Source organism: Tenrec ecaudatus, chromosome 5 (assembly GCF_050624435.1).
Source record: "Tenrec ecaudatus isolate mTenEca1 chromosome 5, mTenEca1.hap1, whole genome shotgun sequence".
Taxonomy (NCBI): domain Eukaryota; kingdom Metazoa; phylum Chordata; class Mammalia; order Afrosoricida; family Tenrecidae; genus Tenrec; species Tenrec ecaudatus.
The window spans coordinates 2,993,092-3,011,089 of record NC_134534.1 but is presented as its reverse complement, the minus strand read 5'-3'; the positions used below and the strand labels follow the sequence as shown (position 1 = coordinate 3,011,089).

The 17,998-nt window shown below is 50.7% G+C and overlaps 1 protein-coding gene across 2 annotated transcripts in view; it reads right to left on the bottom strand.

Annotated features, from left to right (window-relative positions):
* TRAPPC9 (trafficking protein particle complex subunit 9) overlaps positions 1-17,998 on the bottom strand; it is a 292,390-nt gene that overhangs the window by 118,265 nt on the left and 156,127 nt on the right. The gene's annotated exons all lie outside the window — the stretch shown is intronic.

Below are 17,998 nucleotides of genomic sequence, written 5' to 3'. Positions count from 1 at the left end.
GGAAGGTGGGATGGAAAGGGGGAACCAATTACAAGGATCTATATATAACCCCTTCCCTGGGGGCAGACAACAGAAAAGTGGGTGAAGGGAGAATTGTACTGTGTAAGATATGACAAAATAATAATGACTTGTAAATTTTCAAAGGTTCATGAGGTAGGGGGGAATGGGGAGGGAGGGGGATAATGAGCAGCAGATATCAAGGGTTCAAGTGGAAGGCAAATGTTTTGAGAATGATGATGGCAACAAATGTGCAAATGTGCTTGACACAGTGGATGGATGTATGGATAAGCATTGTACGAGCCCCCAATAAAATGACTTTTTTTAAAAAGCATAAAAAAAGATGGGAGAATATTACGTGACTGACCCCTGCCTAGAAGCAGAGACGTCACACCAGGTGTGGGTTTGTGTCTGTTTGTTTGAATCCAAGGAAAGCAGTAACTAAGGGCCGTAGAAGTGACTGCTGAACGTAAGGCCACTTCACGTCGAGACAAAGGTCCGCCGAGCTACAGAGGGGCGAGAGGGCAGGTCAACATGGGGCTGCAATGGAGAATGATGCTTCAAGCACAGGGGGCTGGAGGGACAGAACTGTGAGGCTAACTGGACAGCAAGAACCACAGCGTGAGGGGTCACAGTAAGGTAACAAACAAGGAGACTGAAACTCAGTGAGGCTGTCCAAGGATAGACTGCCCCCAACAATCAACTTGACCTACCTGTCATCGAGAGAAGACTGCCCCCAACAATCAACTTGACCTACCTGTCATCGAGAGAAGACTGCCCCCCAGCAAGGGCAGCAAAGGCACTCTTCAAGACCCAGAGAACATTTAGCAGACAGACCATCTTCAGCGTCATTTAAAAAGCCCAAATAAATTGAGACAGCTCAGCATCGTAACTGTACAAGTTACGTTCTCTGACTACAACGAGATTTCACTAAGATAAGAAAATCTGGAGACTCCCCAATATTTGGAAGTGAAATAAACACGTGTCTGAAAGACCCGCGGGTAAGAAAGGAAGAGTAATGACAGGGAATAAGAAAACCATTTAAACGGAATGAAAGGACAGCATACCCCAATCTGTGGCATGCAGCTAAAGCAGCATTTGAAATGAAAATTCGTAGCTTCAAGCGTGGGGAGGAGATGAGCCAGTCAGGGTGCAGGGAAGCAGCGATGAAACATATAACTTTCCTCTAGTTCTTAAATGTGTCCCACCCCCCCTATCATGATCCCAATTCTACCTTACAAAACTGGCTAGACCAGAGGATGTACATAGATACAGAGAGCACCTGGAAGCACAGGGAATCCAGGACAGATGACTCCTCCAGGACCAGTGGTGAGAGTGGCGATGCCTGGAGGGTAGAGAGAATGTGGGGCAGAAAGGGGGAACTGATTACAAGAATCTACGTATAGCCTCCTCCCTTGGGGAGGGACAGCAGAGAAGAAGGCGGAGGGAGAGATCGGACAGGATAATATATGACAATAATAATAATTTATGAATTATGAAGGGTTCATGAGGTGGGGGCAGTGGGGAGGGGGGAAATGAGCAGCAGATACTAAGGGTTCAAGTGGAAGGCAAATGTTTTGAGAATGATGATGGCAACAAATGTACATATGTGCTTCACACAATGGATATATGTATGGATTGTGATAAGAATTGTACGAGCCCCCAATAAAAGGATTAAATTTTAAAATATATATTATTTGAAAGAAAAGAAGTTCCCACATCCATGAGCTAAGGTTTAATAATAATGGCCTGTGAAATCAGAGCCAACATAAGTCAAATAATTTAAGCGGGATGGAACTACAACATATCCCATTTGAGGCATGCTGCTAAAACTAAGCTATGAAACTTCACAGCTCTGAGGGCTTCCCGCGGGAAAGAAGGCTCACACATCAACGACGTAAGCTTTTAACAACAGCAGCCTGTGAAATTAGAGCCCAAGTAAGCTGGGTGATTGAGAGAGGAAATCATTAAATTGAAAATGGACAAATAATGGAGAAAATTAACTAAAAATTCTATCCTGTAGCATGCTAAAACACTTTACAGTGCCAGCGACATTCCTATAAAAAATTCAAGACTGGGTTTACTCTCTGTATATCTCAATCTCTCACTCACACACGCACAGATACAAGTGTCAACATATTGTTACAATACTCCGCTGAGCTGATTGAGGAAAAAGGGAGAAAGCATGACACGGATAACAAAGGAGTCGTGTAAATAAGTTTGTTCCCATTGATTCAACAATTTAGTGAAAGTGAACACATCACCAAAGTGAATGGAGAAGAAGCGGGAAGACTAAAGACATGTCTGTCCGTTGACGACCCTGGGCTCATCACCTAAACACCCTGGGAAGGCTCCCAGGCGACATGGTTTCCCTCGGGATCCATCAAACATGGTGCCAAAGACAACACCAACTCTGCACTCATTCTTCCGGAAAAGTGAGAGGAAGGGAGAAAACAGAGAAAAGGAGAAAGCCTCCCAAGGAGTTTTATGAAGCCAGTATTAACCAAATACCGAAAGCAGGCAGAGCTTACAGGAAAACCGCAGGACTCGTGAATTTAGATGGGAAATCTTCAACAAAATATCAATGACTTGAACCCAGCGAAATAGAAAATGGAGCACACACCATGACCAACTACATTTTAACTCAACCGGAAAGGTGGTCCGACATTCAAAAATCAACCAATGCAATTCACCATATTAACAGACCCCCAAAAAGAAGTCATTCGACCATCTCCTATGCTTCGGAAAACGCAGCTGACAAACGGCGACATCCATGGATGACTCAGGAACAAACGTCCATTCCAGAGCATCCTTAACCTGGCAAGATGCGCTCAGGAGAAAGTTACAGTTAACACCACACTCCACGGTAACCGGCTGAACGCCTTGCCAGGTGGTGGGATTCAGCCGCTCACACCGGTTCAGCAGAACTGATGCTTAATTTTTTGTTGAGCTCGGCGAACCTGTGGTTAAAGTGGCACTTGGAATCGGGGTTCTCTCTGAGGTAGACAGCTGGCAGGCACCCAGTGTGGAAATCACAAACCTACATTCCCTGCTCTGTTTTACATCCGTCTGCGAAACTGTATTCCAACCGCCGCCCACTGTCATGTTCATTCTGCCCATTGATATGAAAGAATTGGCTGGAACGATGTGTGCAATATTTATTTATTTATTTCATAAAAGTCATCAGAGTTTTTATGAAATCCTACATTTTTAACTATCAAATTGATATGCATGATTATCCAGGTGTCATGGGAAATGTTCTTAAAATTTTCCAGAAACGTGCAGTTCCTGGAAGTGTTCCGAGAGCTAAAAATATCCTCCGAACCATTGGTGTAGGTTCGGCAGAAGCAGAAAGGGTTTTCAGAGACGGACATAATATGCTCAGAGAAGTCCAATTAGCTGTCTCTAATGTATCGAACACAGGACAGTTGTCCAATTGGCCTCCCTCTAGAGCAGCAGTTCTCAACCCGTGGGGGTCAAACGGCCCTTTCACAGGGGTCGCCCAGCTCATCACATAACAAATTGCTGTGATGAAGTAGCAACGAAAATAATTTTCTGGTTGGGGGGTCCCCATAACATGAGGAACTGGATTAAAGGGTCGTGGCATCAGGAAGGTTGAGAACCACTGCTCTAAAGGAACGATCCCACTCCGACAGCGAAAAGATGGTTAAGGACAAACCACAGCGCCGATGACGCTCGGATAAGAGCAAAGAATTTCGTAAGTAAGGACGCCAAGCAAGAAGCGATATGGAGATACCTGAAATTGTATTGTTTTGTCAGGTATGATTTAATTTTAATTCCTATCTTAAAATTCTTATCATTAAGTCTTAATTGAATGAAATAAACTACCTTTCGGTACGTTGCCTTTGCAGACTTAAAGCGGTCGTTAGGGCAGAGAACCGGTTGTTACAATAACTGAATCCCACCGCTGGCCCTGCCCCTAAAACCTGAGCTCAGGCAAGAATGTGACCTCATTACTTTGATCAGCATTGGCCTTCTACGGACATCGATCTAACTCAGCTCAAGAAGGCAAGAAGAAGAGCTTGGTGGCATGCATAGCAGAAAGGAAGAAGTAGACCTGTCTTGGTTGGCAGGTGACATGGTTCTGTATCCAAAAAACCAAGAGATCCCAAACACGCTGAAACGTTCCTACGTCGCTGGTAGGAATACAAATGGCTGTCTCTATGGAAAAGAGCTAAGCGATCCTATCAGCCTGAACATACGATTTACATGCGAGGGGGTACCCACCCATCCCCCCCAATGGAATTTTTTTCAAAGCTATGTACCGTATATACTCCAGGATAAGCTGACCCGAGTATCAGCCGAGGTACCTAATTTTACCACAAAAACTGCAACAAAAATTTGCTGAAAAAATCGTCTTGTACATGAGTATATACAGTATTTTAAAAAATACTTACAATCTTATCACCTTCAAAGCACCACTAGTGGAAACGTGTTTCAAGCTCATCTGCTTGGATGGCTGACTGACAGCACCTCCCGGTTTGGGTGTTTTCCTTCACTTCTACGTGGTCAAGTCGCTGTCCTTTCATGCCCCTCTGCATTCGCAGAAACAAGAAGTCTCACGGAGCGAGGTCAGGTGAGTCAGGTGTGTGGAACGAGAGGCAGGCAGGCTGTTTTTTCGCAAAAAGCTGGTGCACTGAGGTGACTCCATGAGCAGGTGCATTGTCATGGTGGCAAACCCAGTCCCCCATCTGCCACAAGTCAGGCCTTGTTGGTCGCACACTATTATGCTATATTTTCAGACCTCTAAATAGAACATTTGATTAACAGTCTGACCTGGTGGAACAAACTCCAAGTGCACTCACTACGAGTCGACATTTTCCTCCATTCGGGAAGTTGACAGACGTCCAAAACGAGGTTTGTCATCAATCGACATTTCACCGTTTTTGAAGCCAGAAAACCACTCGTGCGCTCCTTGGAAGCTGTGGCCAGCATCTCAACAGTTGCTGCAGCATTTTTACCAAGCAGGAAACATAGTTTCACAACCACATGCTGCTTTTCCCAAATTGGCCATCACAAAAAAGACGTTCAAGCGAAACTGCTTGATGAGGAAAATAATTCACTGTGGCCCGAGAGAACCTTCTCAGGCGATGCCACGGGGTGCACCGACTCAGGGCGAGGTGCTCCAGGTTCGCCTAGCAGGGGACACGCACACTAAAGAACCTCGGAGCAGCAGAGCTTTTCTCCGGGGGTTTTTCGTGGGGGGCACCCCCTTCATATTACCCCGCGACTTTGCTCCAGGCACTTACCCAAGAAAATAAAAAATGTAAGTCCGTGGGATGGAATGTTTACAAATCCCCTAAAAGCTCTATTCCTAACCTGATAGGCCCAACCTGGTAAACAAGGTGCTGTCAGTCTGTCCACAACGTGGGCCGCAGGAGGACACGCAAGAATGTGATGGGAGCCCCCAGGCCCCACTCTGGGTGGAGAGGAGCCAGCTACAGGAGTCTGCCGGGTGTGTCTGCGTTGGTGGGCGGCTGCGGTGGTGGCTGGGTGTTGTGGAGTTGGCTTGGGCTCACCGGGAGCCCAGGTGTAAGGGAATGAAGCACTGCCCGGCCCTGTGATGTCTGAGCCCACTGTGACAGCCACTGTGGGCATCTGTCTCCTCAAGGGTCTCTCTCCTTTTGTCCAACGGCCCTCTCTTCACCAAACATGATGTCCTTTGGCAAGGACTGGTCCCTCCTGGTGACTGAAAATGCCACGGCTTGGGTCAGGGGCACCTTCACCCCGCAGACACATCTTGCACACTGCTGCCACGCATTCTTTGATTTCCTGACTGCTGCGTCCACAGGGGTGGACGGAGGACTCGTGATTTTAAAGGGCCTGGAGAACTGAAATCTTTTCTCTGCTCCCCAGGACGCTGTCCCACGGTCCGGTTACGTGCATGCGTGCATTTGTATGAGCGGCCAGAAAGAGACAGATGTATCGTTTTGAACAAAGGGCTGGCGGGTGGCTTCTTTCGGCTGGCAGTGGAGAGGACCGATTGCCAAGAGAACCAGGGAAACTTGAGGGGTGGTGAAAATGCCCCGAATCTTGACCGTGGCGGTGGTTACATGGAGATGTACCCGTGTGTCAACGCTCGTCACACTGTACACTGTACTGTGGTTGCATCGTGCACGATGCAAGTGATTCCCCAGAGCAGCTCTTCAGGAGAGCCCAGCCAGTCATAGGTAGCATCCCTTGTCACCTGAAACAGCACTTGCTGGTCACCATGAGGGGCCACTGACATGGGGACTCAAAGGAGCTCTCCCAAGACACTCAGGACTGCCAGGTTCTGCCCCCAAATCATGGAAATGAGCTGTGATGGGCCTTCACATGCCCCTGAATGGGCCAGGGCCCTTCCCCGGGTTCTCAGTCCCCCATCTGAACCATCCTGGGTCCCTATCGACACTGGGACGACTTGTCCCCTCTCCATTGTTCTCGCCATCGAGCGCCCCATGGCTTCTCATCTAGCTCAGGTTTCTCGTGGGAGAAACACAACTGCCCTGTGTGTCTTCTAGCCAATTTACATAACGGGTCTACGAGGGGTCCTGTGATTTCCAAAGTCTCTGCCCGTGCCCCTCACCCCTGCTTCCTACTGCGTCTCTGCACACTAGCAACAGAGGAGCAGCGGGGCGAGGACCACTCCGTGAGGCCCAGAGATCCTGGCTGGGGTTCATGCCCCAAGACGGGCCCCCCTGTGGTTGATTTAAGGTCAGCAAAATGCAGGAACGAAAGCCATACTATTGCTTTCCAGTTAATTAGCACTCTCGGCCAAGTCTTTTTTCAGTGTTAATTACGCCTTTAAGATGTCAAGTAACTACAAATTAAAACGGTACAAGCACAGTGATGCGGGCATGGGCTTGCTCAACGTCAGCTCCCACTCGAGAGGCCCAGAGGTGTCGTGGGTGCTGAGAAAGCTGGAAAGCCGGGTCTCCTGGGAAGCACCAGACCACGGGGTCCAGCTGCTTGTGTAAGCCGACACACACACACACACACACAATACATATACCAATGTCCCCCTCCTCTCCCACCGTACAAAACAAGAGCATGCAATGCACACCTGGGTCCGCCTTACTCTTTTTATGCCCATGACCGTTCCCTGGCGCTTTCCCGTTCTGAGGGCAGAGACGCGGTCTAAGTGCTACGGGGAGACAGATGTGCACTGGCATTGTGTGAACGTTTTGTAACTCGTCGTAAACAGACCCCATCGGACGGTCTTTGGGCTGCTTCTGTCGTGCTTGGTTGGCTTGCTGTTCGAGTATTCGAACACACAGTGACCCAACATAGGATTTCTCAGAAGAGAGCCTCATCTTTCTCCCTCAGAGAGGCTGGTGAGCGGGAACCGTCGACCATGCGGTCAGTGGCCCAACGCTGCTTACCCAACACCACCACCAAACCCCCCCAAAACCAAACTCATTGCCCTCGAACCCATGCCGACTCACAGAGACCCAATAGGACAGGGTAAAACTGCCCTTGCGAGTTTCTGGGGCTGTAACTCTTGACAGGAGTAGAATGCCTATCTTTCTCCTCAGAGCTGCTGGTGGTTTCAAACTGCTGACCTTGCAGTTAGCAACCCACGCAGGCCTCCTTGAGAGATAGCACCACCAGGACCACAGATGTGGCCTCAAAGGTGGAGCGATTCCACACCTACCTGCAGCACTCGGGGGGTAGGGGTGGTGGTGGTGGGGGGTCCCTCTTGCAGAGGCTCAAAGTAGGCTGTGCACACGCTCTCCGCACACTCAATTCCGCAGGTTTCTCCCGACTAAGGAAATGGAGCTGCTCTTCATGCACGTGGGCCACTTTCATGTATCTCTCTGTGAGTGACGTGATCTTATCATGTGACCCTCTTGCTGTGGAGCTGTCAGGTTCCTTTCTTTGTCTCCCAGGAGTCTGGGATTTCTATATTAAGGAGATTACCCTTTATCTGTGACGGGAATTGCAAATATTTCTCACAGCTGGATATTTGATTTGGGATTTATTGGGAAGGCCTTTTTGCCTTGAAATAATTTAAATTTTTTTCCTTGTGGTTAAGGCATCAATCATTTGGTTTAGGTCTCTTGCGCTGTTTCCCCGTGGTTCCTGAATTATGATTAGCAATACTCTCTGTCCTCTAATGATAAAATATAACTCCCTCCTGCTTCCTTCTGCTGCTTTGGAATTTCTCTTTTAAGCTTTGAAATTTGAGATGATTGCAGATTGTCGGAGAAGTTGAAAGAATGGTTCAAACACTCCTGATGGCAGAACTCAGGAGCGGGCCACACACTGCTGGGCTTACCGTCACCGTCAGCCCCTCTCAGATAGATGCACAAACAGATCATGAGCACAACAGTGGGAATGATCAGAGACGGGAGAGATTGATTAGCTAGAAGTTAGATTACGTAGATAATCAGAGTTAGGTATGTAGATATTTAGGTAGATATGTGGTCATAGATAAGGTAAGTGGATAGATACAGTAGATAGATAAAATGCAAAGATATATAGGTATAGAAATAGGGATTCAAAACATATGATTAAATAGTGATATACCCAGGATCTCATCAGATATCATTAGATTGAATCTGGCAGCTTTCTCCATTATACAACAAGTATTTTTCTCCTGAACAAGTCACCTGTGAGGAGATGCTATGAGACTTGGTAAATAACTTATTCTTCATAAATTTTACCCACTAGTTTTAGCACACACAGATAAGTCTCCGGGGGACTCAGTCATTCATTATTCATAAGTTGCCAATTTACTATTAAAAAAGACCGAGCATCTCCTCCCCGCATTGGTGTACTTGGTTGTTTATATTAACCTATGTGCATCTGGGTGTTCGTGTCAGCGTGGATTCGTGGGCCCGGGGTTATTGGGCGGTGGTAATATGTGACTGTCTCTAGGTATGCTGACGGCTGCCCCGGTCAGGCGGCTATGGTCTGTTGGATATGCCCGTCATTCTGGGAGCGCTTCCTTGTTTTACGAGACAACGAGATGCCCTGGGAGCATCACTTGTCCCTGGGAAAGCAGCCACTTCTCTGAAGAGCTCTGGGCCTTGCTGGGGGAAGAAGGGTCAACAAGATGTGGGCATTGCTGCCAAAACGCTCCTAATACAAGCTCTCTCGGCAGACATGTGTGCCCATGTGCACACACACATACATATCCACATCTCCACAGGAGCAGACAGCCTCAGCTTTAGCCCTCAGAGGGACTGGTGGGTTCAAACCAGTCACTTCACAGGTAGCGGCTCAATGCACCGCACGCTGTGCCACCAGTGCTCCTTGGATATAGAAACAGACGGAGTTACAGGAAGGAAGGGGGGTCCAGATGGCTACTTTGGAATCCCCAACTGTCCATACTGTTCACTCTAGTCTCGGGTCCCCTCCCCCATCCCCATCTGTATCACCCTTCTCTCATTATGAGAAACGCAGCTCCCAGCATCATCCACCTATTCCCTCAACCCCACCCCGCAGAGAGTGCCAAGAACTGGCTTCAGGGTCACCTACACGTTCCGTCTGGAAAGAGAAGCCCCCTTGCCAGAGTGCAGTGTTTCCAGCGGCTCTGCAGCCTCGTCAGCCTGTGGTGGTATCGGCCTCTTCGGCTGCTCTCAGCTCACTCAGGTCCGTGTGGGGCGCCGGGGCTGGTGAAACACTGACGTGAGCATGGACCGGTCAGCAGCCCGAAGCCGCCAGCAGCTCCACAGGAGAAACGGATGGCCGCCAGCTTCGTGAAGGTTTGCAGCACTGGACACGCGATGGGGCTCGGCTCTACGCTGCCTGGCAGGTCACGATGAGGAGGAACTGGCTTGCTAGGTGGTAGTGGGTTTTCTGTGGGTGTGAAAGGGCATCTCATGGTGATGGTGCCCAACTCTTGGCGTGCTTCCTGCCTGTGCGGGCACCAACTTTCCAGATGTTTCATCACATGTCCTGGGAATCAATCAATCCTTTGTCAGAGGTACAAGTTGACAATATTGTTCTTATGGTCTGTGGCTTACATTTCTATTGGCTTAATGGCCAATCGAAACATTTACATCTAAAGGATGCAAATTATTTTTTCTTCCTTTATGTTTAGTGGCCTTTCGGGTCCTCTCTGGGAAACCTTTGCCTATTCCCAGTTTTCAAAGTCATTCTCCGGTGCTTTCTTCTGAACGTCTTGGGTGTTCAGATTTCATTCTTGGATGTGTAGCCCATCTGAAATGGATTTGTATGTGAGAAAGGGGTCAGGGTTTATTTCTCACTGTACATTTATCCAATTGTTCCAGCATCATTGGTTGAAAAGGCTAATTTGACCATTCAATTGCCTTGGACCTTGGTAAAAAAAATCAATTGCCTGTGTAAGTGTGGGTCTATTTTTGGACTCCTTATTCTAATCCATTGATCGATTGGATCTAGCCAGGTTAGTAGGGAAAAAAAAGAGAAGCAATAGGATAAAATAAAATGTACTGGCATTAGAAATGGAAAAGTTGTACTACTGCCTTTGTGTGTAGAACATGTGATTCTGTACATAGAAAACTAAAAGAAATCTCCAAATATTTAGTAGACCTATCATTAAATTAGCCTATTTACATCAAAGACCCAAAAACCATATCATTGTGAATGAGGGGGAGTGCAGAGTGGAGACCCAAAGTGCCTCTGTAGGTAATGGACATCCCCTTACAGAAGGGTCGTGGGGAGGAGACGAGCCAGTCAGGGTGCAGTGTAGCAACAATGAAACATACAAGTTTCCTCTAGTTCTTTAATGCTTCCTTCCCCCACCATTATCATGATCCCAATTCTAACTTACAAATCCAGCTAGACCAGAGCATGTACATGGGTACAGATCAGAGCTGGAAACATAGGGAATCCAGGACAGATAAGCCCTTCGGGACCCATAATGAGAGTAGTGATACCAGGAGGGTAATGGGAAGATGGGGGGAGAAAGGGGGAACCAATCATAATGATCTGCATATAACCCCCTCCCTGCAGAACAGACAACAGAGAAGTGGGTGAAGGGAGACACTGGTCAGTGTAAGACATGAAAAAATAATAATTTATAAATTATCAAGGGTTTGTGAGGAAGGGAAGGTGGGGGAGGGAGGGGAAAAATTAGAAGCTGATACCAAGGGCTCAAGTAGAAAGAAAATGTTTTGAAAATAATGATAGAAACAAATGTATAAATGTGCCTGACACATGATGGATGGATTGTGATAAGAGTTGCGTGAACCCCCCCCCAATAAAATGACTTTTTAATTAAAATAGAAACTACGTTAAAAAGAAAAAAGAAAACTAGCCTATTTCATCTAAGTTGTAAACTTACTAGCATGCAACTGTTAATACTGTTCCCTTTTAATCATCGCATGTCCGTGGCTCTACAGTAATGTCATCTTTCCATTCTTAATGTCCATTTCTTTTTCTTAGGATGTCTGCTAGGGAGGTCTCAACTTTACTATTTTTAAGAAACAACTTTTGGCATTGTTGATTTTATCAGCTTTCTGCTTTTATATAATTGATCTTTACTTTTATCTTGATTTTTTCTCTTCCTTCGACTTAGTTTGAGTGATATGCTCTCTTCTTTTTCCCACCATTTGAAGGAGGAAGCTGAGGTCATTGAATTCGGATCATCATTTCTAGTCTAGCCACACGTTTCCCTCTGAGCGCTGCCGCAGCTGTGTGCCATGAATTTGTTATCTCGCATTTTCATTAATTATTCAGTTCAAGAGATGTCCCCTTTTCCCTTGTGATTCTTCTTTGACCAGCAGGTTATAGAAAACGGTGCTGCTTAATTTCCAAATATCTGGGGCTCTTTCTAGACACCTATTGTTACATTTCTAATTTGATTCCACTGGGGTCAGATAATATACTCTCTAAGACTTTAATCCTTTGTACTGTAGTCAGACTTATCTTGTGGCCCATTATAGAACTTATCTCCGGGAATGTTCCGCATGCGATACAAAGAGAGTGCCTTGTGCGGGTGTGGGGGCAATGCTCCGCGCTGTCCATCGGGTCCAAGTGGCAGGCGGCGTCCGAAATGTCTACACCCTTGCTGATTGGGTGGCTATTTCATCTGCGACTGAGATGATGCTCTCTTTGTTCCCCGGTGCTGCCATGGCAGAAATGCCACCCGTGGAGGGTTCTGCCCAACAAAAATGTATTCCCTCGCATGGTAGAGGGCGAGAAGTCCAAATGCAGAGTCGGGATCTGTTTGTCTGTCTGTCTGTCTCCCCCAGCCACCCCACTCTCTTTCCACCTCGGAGGTGATGTCTGTGTGTGTGTCCTGGCTGCGTCTTCCCCGGATCTAGGAGGTTCCTGGTGCAGGGACCCCAGATGCTTCACCTCCTTTCTTGGTGGTAACCGGCCCCTCACTCTCCACTCCATCTGCCCTCCTTTTCTTGTCAGAGCTACAGGATGCTATGGCCACACCCCAAAGAAACCCCCCTAACATCCGACCGGGGTTGTGCCACATCACATCACAGCGCAAGTGACCAAGAACCACAGTCTCCTCAAGTGGACGCATATTTGATGTGTGCGGGGTGGGGGCACTCATCCTGTGACGGAGGTATGGGTCGTCTCTGATGACAAGGACACAGAGGACACCTCTATGCTCCCAATTCGGTGGCCAGTCCACCACGGGGCAACGTCTCTCTCGGCCTCCTTAGGCAGCATTTGAATTCCCTCTAGTTTCTGCACTTGGGCTCCCTCGTCGGGGAAAGCAAAGCTCCAGATTTTATGTTCTATCTGGAGTTTATATTCCCCAACTGCCAGAGTTTTCATAAAATGCAAGTTATCCCACCGAGACTAGAACGGAAACTCACACCCGTCATGTTTTATTATCATGTTATTTGCGGCTGCTGCCAACACGCCCACTCTGCCACTCACATCCACGGGGGCCGCTTCCTGCTCAGGACAAAGCTCTGCCGGCATTCTCGGTGTTTTCTGGAAGAACGGTGATGCCCCACGGGTTGAAGTAGTTTGCCCTGGGTCACACAGTTGTTAAGTACCGCACTTGGGATTTTCCTGACTCGAAATCTTTTGCATTTTAGCTATGATTTCTCTGACCATTTAGTGACTTCTAGATTGATGGCAGCACCTTGCTTGTTTTTCTATATCTTTTAAGGGGACTTGACACAGAACAGGCAGTCAGCAAGCGCCTGGTGGGAACCCTCGGCTGAGTAAGGCTTAAGCACTCACTAGCCTTCGCTGGGTCAATCTGTTGCGCAAGATCTCTATAGCGTGCTGAAGAGCAAGGATGCTACTTTGAGGATTAAGGTGCACCTAACCCGAGCCATGGAACTGTCAGTCGCCTCATGTGTCTGTGAAAATCGAACACTGAATAAGGAAGACCCAAGAAGAATCAATGCGCTTGAATGCAGGTATTGGTGGAGAACATCGAAGGCACGGTGGACTGCCAAGAGGACAAAAAATATCCGTCTTGGAAGAAGTACAAACAGAATGCTCCTTGGAAGCAAAGATGGCCAGGGTCTCACATACTCTGGTCACGTTGTCGGAAGACACCAGTCCCAGGAGAAGTACATCAGTGAGAAAGAGCAAGGTCCTTGACAGGATGGACCGACATGGGGCTGCAGCAATGGGCTCAAACAGAACAACGATGAGGAAGGTGCAGGAGCGGCAGGACCTAGGGAAGCGCGATGTGGCTGAGGAAAGTGGATGAGTCACACACACTGGTGCCCGGGACACTGTGGAAGGCCCTTTGATGCACTGGTCCAGTGGCCTTTCGGGAACATCCCTCCTGCATCCACTGGCATTACCAAGGCCTTCGGCTCGGAATCCCTGTGCCACTGGGATGCCCACTGCAAGGTCCCGTGTGGCCACCCCAACCAGCAGTCCCTGGGGTGTCCTGGTCTGGGTTGGCGACTGCAGCATGGTCCTCCTGGCCTCCAAGGAGAAAGTTGCGTGAAGACACAAGAGGAACTTTAGCCCTGGGCCAGCGAGATCTCCTGGCCCCTAACACAGGAAGCATTTCCCAGCAACCTCTGCCCCAGCTCCCATAGCCTGGCCCCTCCCTAAAGCTCCTTGGTGACCTGGTGGGGTGGGGGGAGGGGAAGCGGGTGCCCCTGTCCTACGCAGACACGGCACGCAACCTGTAGCATGGCCTGGTGAGAAGTCGCTCCACGCAGGCTAATGGATGGAATAGATGACCGGATGAAACACACACACACACACCACTGACATCGGGGTCTCAGTCGTCCCGCTCCCCGGCAGCAGCAGGACAAACCGTGGCTATCACCGGCTCATTGGGGGAATGCAGAGGAACTGCTCCCTGGTGGTGCTGCGGGTAGGCGCTGGGCTGCAAAGGGCAGGGCTGGTGGTGGGAGAAAGTGGAGCCTGTCTGCTCCTGTCAAGATTCGCCGCAGCCTCCGAAAGCCAAGCTCGGGCAGAATCGGCTCGACCACAGTGGGTTTGGGGATTTGGCAAGGTGTGGCCCAACGGTGTCATGCATAGAGGTGCCACGCTCACTGTCCTCCGGGTGCAGTGACCCAGGGGTCGGCTTGGCTCAGCTCAGCTAAAAGTCCCCAAGCCATCACCAGGGGTCACGGGGCTCCAAGACACAGAAGGGTGGTGACTGGGAGACAGAACTTGGTGCCCAAATAAGTGCCACTGTGTGACCACAGCATTTGGCGTGGCATGTCAGCTAAGCCCTCATCTGGGGTCACCAACCACCACTGCCCCACTAGGTAAGGAGGGGTCTAGGGTTCCAACACCTGAGTTCTAAGCCAGTCCCCCCAGCCACCATGACCTGGCAATTGAGGGCCACCTGTCTGCAGAGTGTGGGCCAGGGTCAGCCCAGGTGACCAGGGCCCGGCCATAAAGGGCCTGGTCCACTCCGTGTCCCCGCTGGGTCCCTCACCAGCAGCCATCCACAGACCATGTTACTCTCATCAACCAGGAGGCATGAAAAGACGCATCGGGGATGCTGACAGGAGCCCCCACCTACAAGCAGCCACGGGCTCGGCTGCTAAGTGAACAGTGGATTGGTGGGTGGAACCCACCTGCCTGTTCCTCGGAAGAAAGTCCCCTCCATCCACTCCCCTCGGACGCCAGCCAAGGAAGCCCCACCTCCCAGGCCAGTCTCCGTCCCCAATTCTATTGTAATACAGCCCCCTCTTCCTTTTGGGGGAAAAGGCTGCCCTGTTCTCCTGAGGGACAAGCCACCCCCATGGGCTCTCCAGGTAGCTGGTCCTGCCTGGCTCTTATTCCGACCACCAGTGCCCTCGGGCGGGTTCTGCCAATGGCAGAGATGGCTCTGAGGATGGGTCTGGATAGCCCGTGGCTGACGGTGTCTTTGCAGGGACCAGTAGGACGGCCAGGAGCAGCTCAGCCCAGCCCGGTTGGCCTGGGGCCACCTGCCTCCCTGCACAGCCTGCCAGAGCCTGGTGAGGTGACTACACATAGCTCCAAGCCACCAGGGTGCAGGGCATGCAGCCTGACCTTCATCCCTGCCCAGTGTCTGCCCTGCGTACCCCCGGGCCCCTGACCCCCAGCCCACACAACTCTGCAGGCACTTGTATGTGAGACTGGCTTTCAGACACAGGGCAAGCGGCTCCATCAACTCACCCTCTGCTCCGGGCAGAGAGACACCCAGCAAGCTAAATATAGCCTCGCTCTGAGCAAGCTGCGAGATGTGACCGCCATGCAAGTTGCTGGCGAGATGCAGCTGGCCTCCGGGGGGCTGAGGGCCAAGACGGGTCACCCTGCACCCAGACGACTGCCTTGGTGTGAGGGAAAGAGCAGGCGAGGCCCACCGAGGAGAGGAGCCTGAGAAGGGAAAGGCTAGGACAGGCCATTGGGTCTCCTCTTCCCCTGGCTGGCCCCTAGAGCTCCCTGAATGACCGCCCAAGGACAGACCCCGGAGCAGCCAGGACTGGATGCAGTCTGGGGCACCCCAAGGCAGGCCTCGCTCCTCCCTCTGCACACAGGCCCTTCCCTGTAGCCAGGGTCACCGGGCTGAGGCTGGGGGTTGGCAGGACGCCACTGTCTGGGCCCCACCACCAGCAGGCGCCTTTAGCAAGAAGGAGACGTGCCGCCAGCTGGGCTTGAGGGCATCAGGTACAGCACGGGTCATGTCCCCGTTTAAGGTGTGGCAGGATAGGGCAGAGAGCTGCCCAGGAGAGGGCCCTCTGCAGGAACCAGGGCACACGCTCACCAGCAAGGGAAAGCCAGGCCTACACTGCGGGGCAGGGGGAGGCAGCCTTTACAATGACCCTGGCGAGCTGATGGGGAGGCCTTCCAGCAAGAGCCCCGGACAGGCTGTGGCTGCTGTTATTGCTGTTGTTGATGTTGTTGTTGTTGTTGTTGTTGCGGTTGCTGTTCTTGTTGTTGCTGCTGCGGCTGCTGCTGTTAGACAGCACGGAGTCAACCCCTGAGGCAACAGCAGGAACCACGGCCGGTCCTGCACCATCCCCACAGTTGTTGGGTTGACCCTCGACTTTAGTAAGTGTAGCAGTCACATCATTGCTTGTCAACTTGAGAAGGGGTGGAGTCTAGCCTGTCAATCAGGCCATAGCCATTGAGGCCTCAGTGTGGGCATGGCCTTCTCCTGAGGATTCTGGGAACTCCTGTCTTCCTCCCTGGAGGCAGGGCACATACTCTCTCCCTGTGAGACATTCCTGCTGACAAGTCACATGGAGCTATGCTGATGGCAGCCAGAGTGCCACAGGGAGCCCCACGCCAGCGCTGAGATGCTTCCACCGCCACCGGATTCACAAGACTTCCCACCCGCCCGCTGGCCTGTGGTCTTCCTGCACTCGGCGTCATTGCATGGCTGCGTGAGTCTGGAGAGGAATTTGTAGGTTGGTATTGGACACATGGGCTAATATCGGACTTAAGGGTATGATCCATACTGGGCTGGGATGTTGTCTCAATATGCAACTACTCTCTGATATCCCTTCTCTGTTGCACACATATGAGTGTCCTGGATCTGTTTCTCTAGTCCACCCGGACTAACACTGCAAGCATGACGACCTTTTCCAGAGCCTGGTCTCTCCTGACCGCACGTCCAAAGTCTCACCATCCTCACTTCTAGGGAGCACTCTGGCCATACTTCTGAGAAAGGTTTGGCTGGCCTTCTGGTCTCTCCCTGGAGTGGGCCTTCTGTGTGGACAGGGTGCTCTGAGGGCGAGGTGGCCCCTTCCACGAGCACCACTCACTCCGGAACACACCTGCTGGGACTTGTCGGGTGCACCCAGGACAGAACCAAGTACCGGCCAGCCACTGGTTCCCACCCCTGAGCCCTCCACTGCCGTCACTGTGCCGAGCAATCTCCATCTCGTTGGGGGTCTTCCCCTTCCCCTCGGTCCCTCGACTCGACCAGCTGTGATGTCCTATTCTGACTTGCCCTCTATGATGGCGTCCTGTGCCCTCAGTGTCAGGGGAGGGAAGCAGGCAGCCTGCCCTGCAGCCCACTCTCCATCACAGGCCCCCTCGCTGGCTGCAGAAGCAGCTTCCAAATCACGTCAGGGCCCTGAGCCTTTCCTTGCAGGGGTCGGGATCCAGAAGGAGCCGGGCCCACTCTGATTCAGCCCGTCGGGTTCAGGCCGGGGGAACTGTCCCCAAGGGGTCTCTAAGGCTGCTGTCTTTACGGAGACAGCAGTCACATCTTTCTCCTGTAGATGGAGTGGCTTGTTCACTAGAACGGCCGAGTGCTGTATTCACCATGCCACCAGGACGTCTTCTTGTTCTTTAAAAATGAAAGAAAGAAAGAGACCCCTGCCTGTGAGGAAGGCTAACAAGGAGCCGTGGGCCCCTGCTCCGACTTTTCTGATGGATCCGACTACAGCCTGGTGACGCAGCGCCTCCTGTGCTCGCTGAGTGGGGCTGCTCCGCCACCACTTCAGCACGATGGCAGGGATTTGGCCTACTGCCCTCTTCTCTCTTGTCTGGCTTCATGTCGATACATGGCGTCTGAAAAGACCACGGCATCTCTGCCGCTCAAACGTGTTTGAGAAGGTCTCCAGCAGCAGATGTGCCGTCTCAGGGAATTGTTTCCTTCCGTGACAGCCACCTGGTCGACCAGGACCAGGCGAGCTGA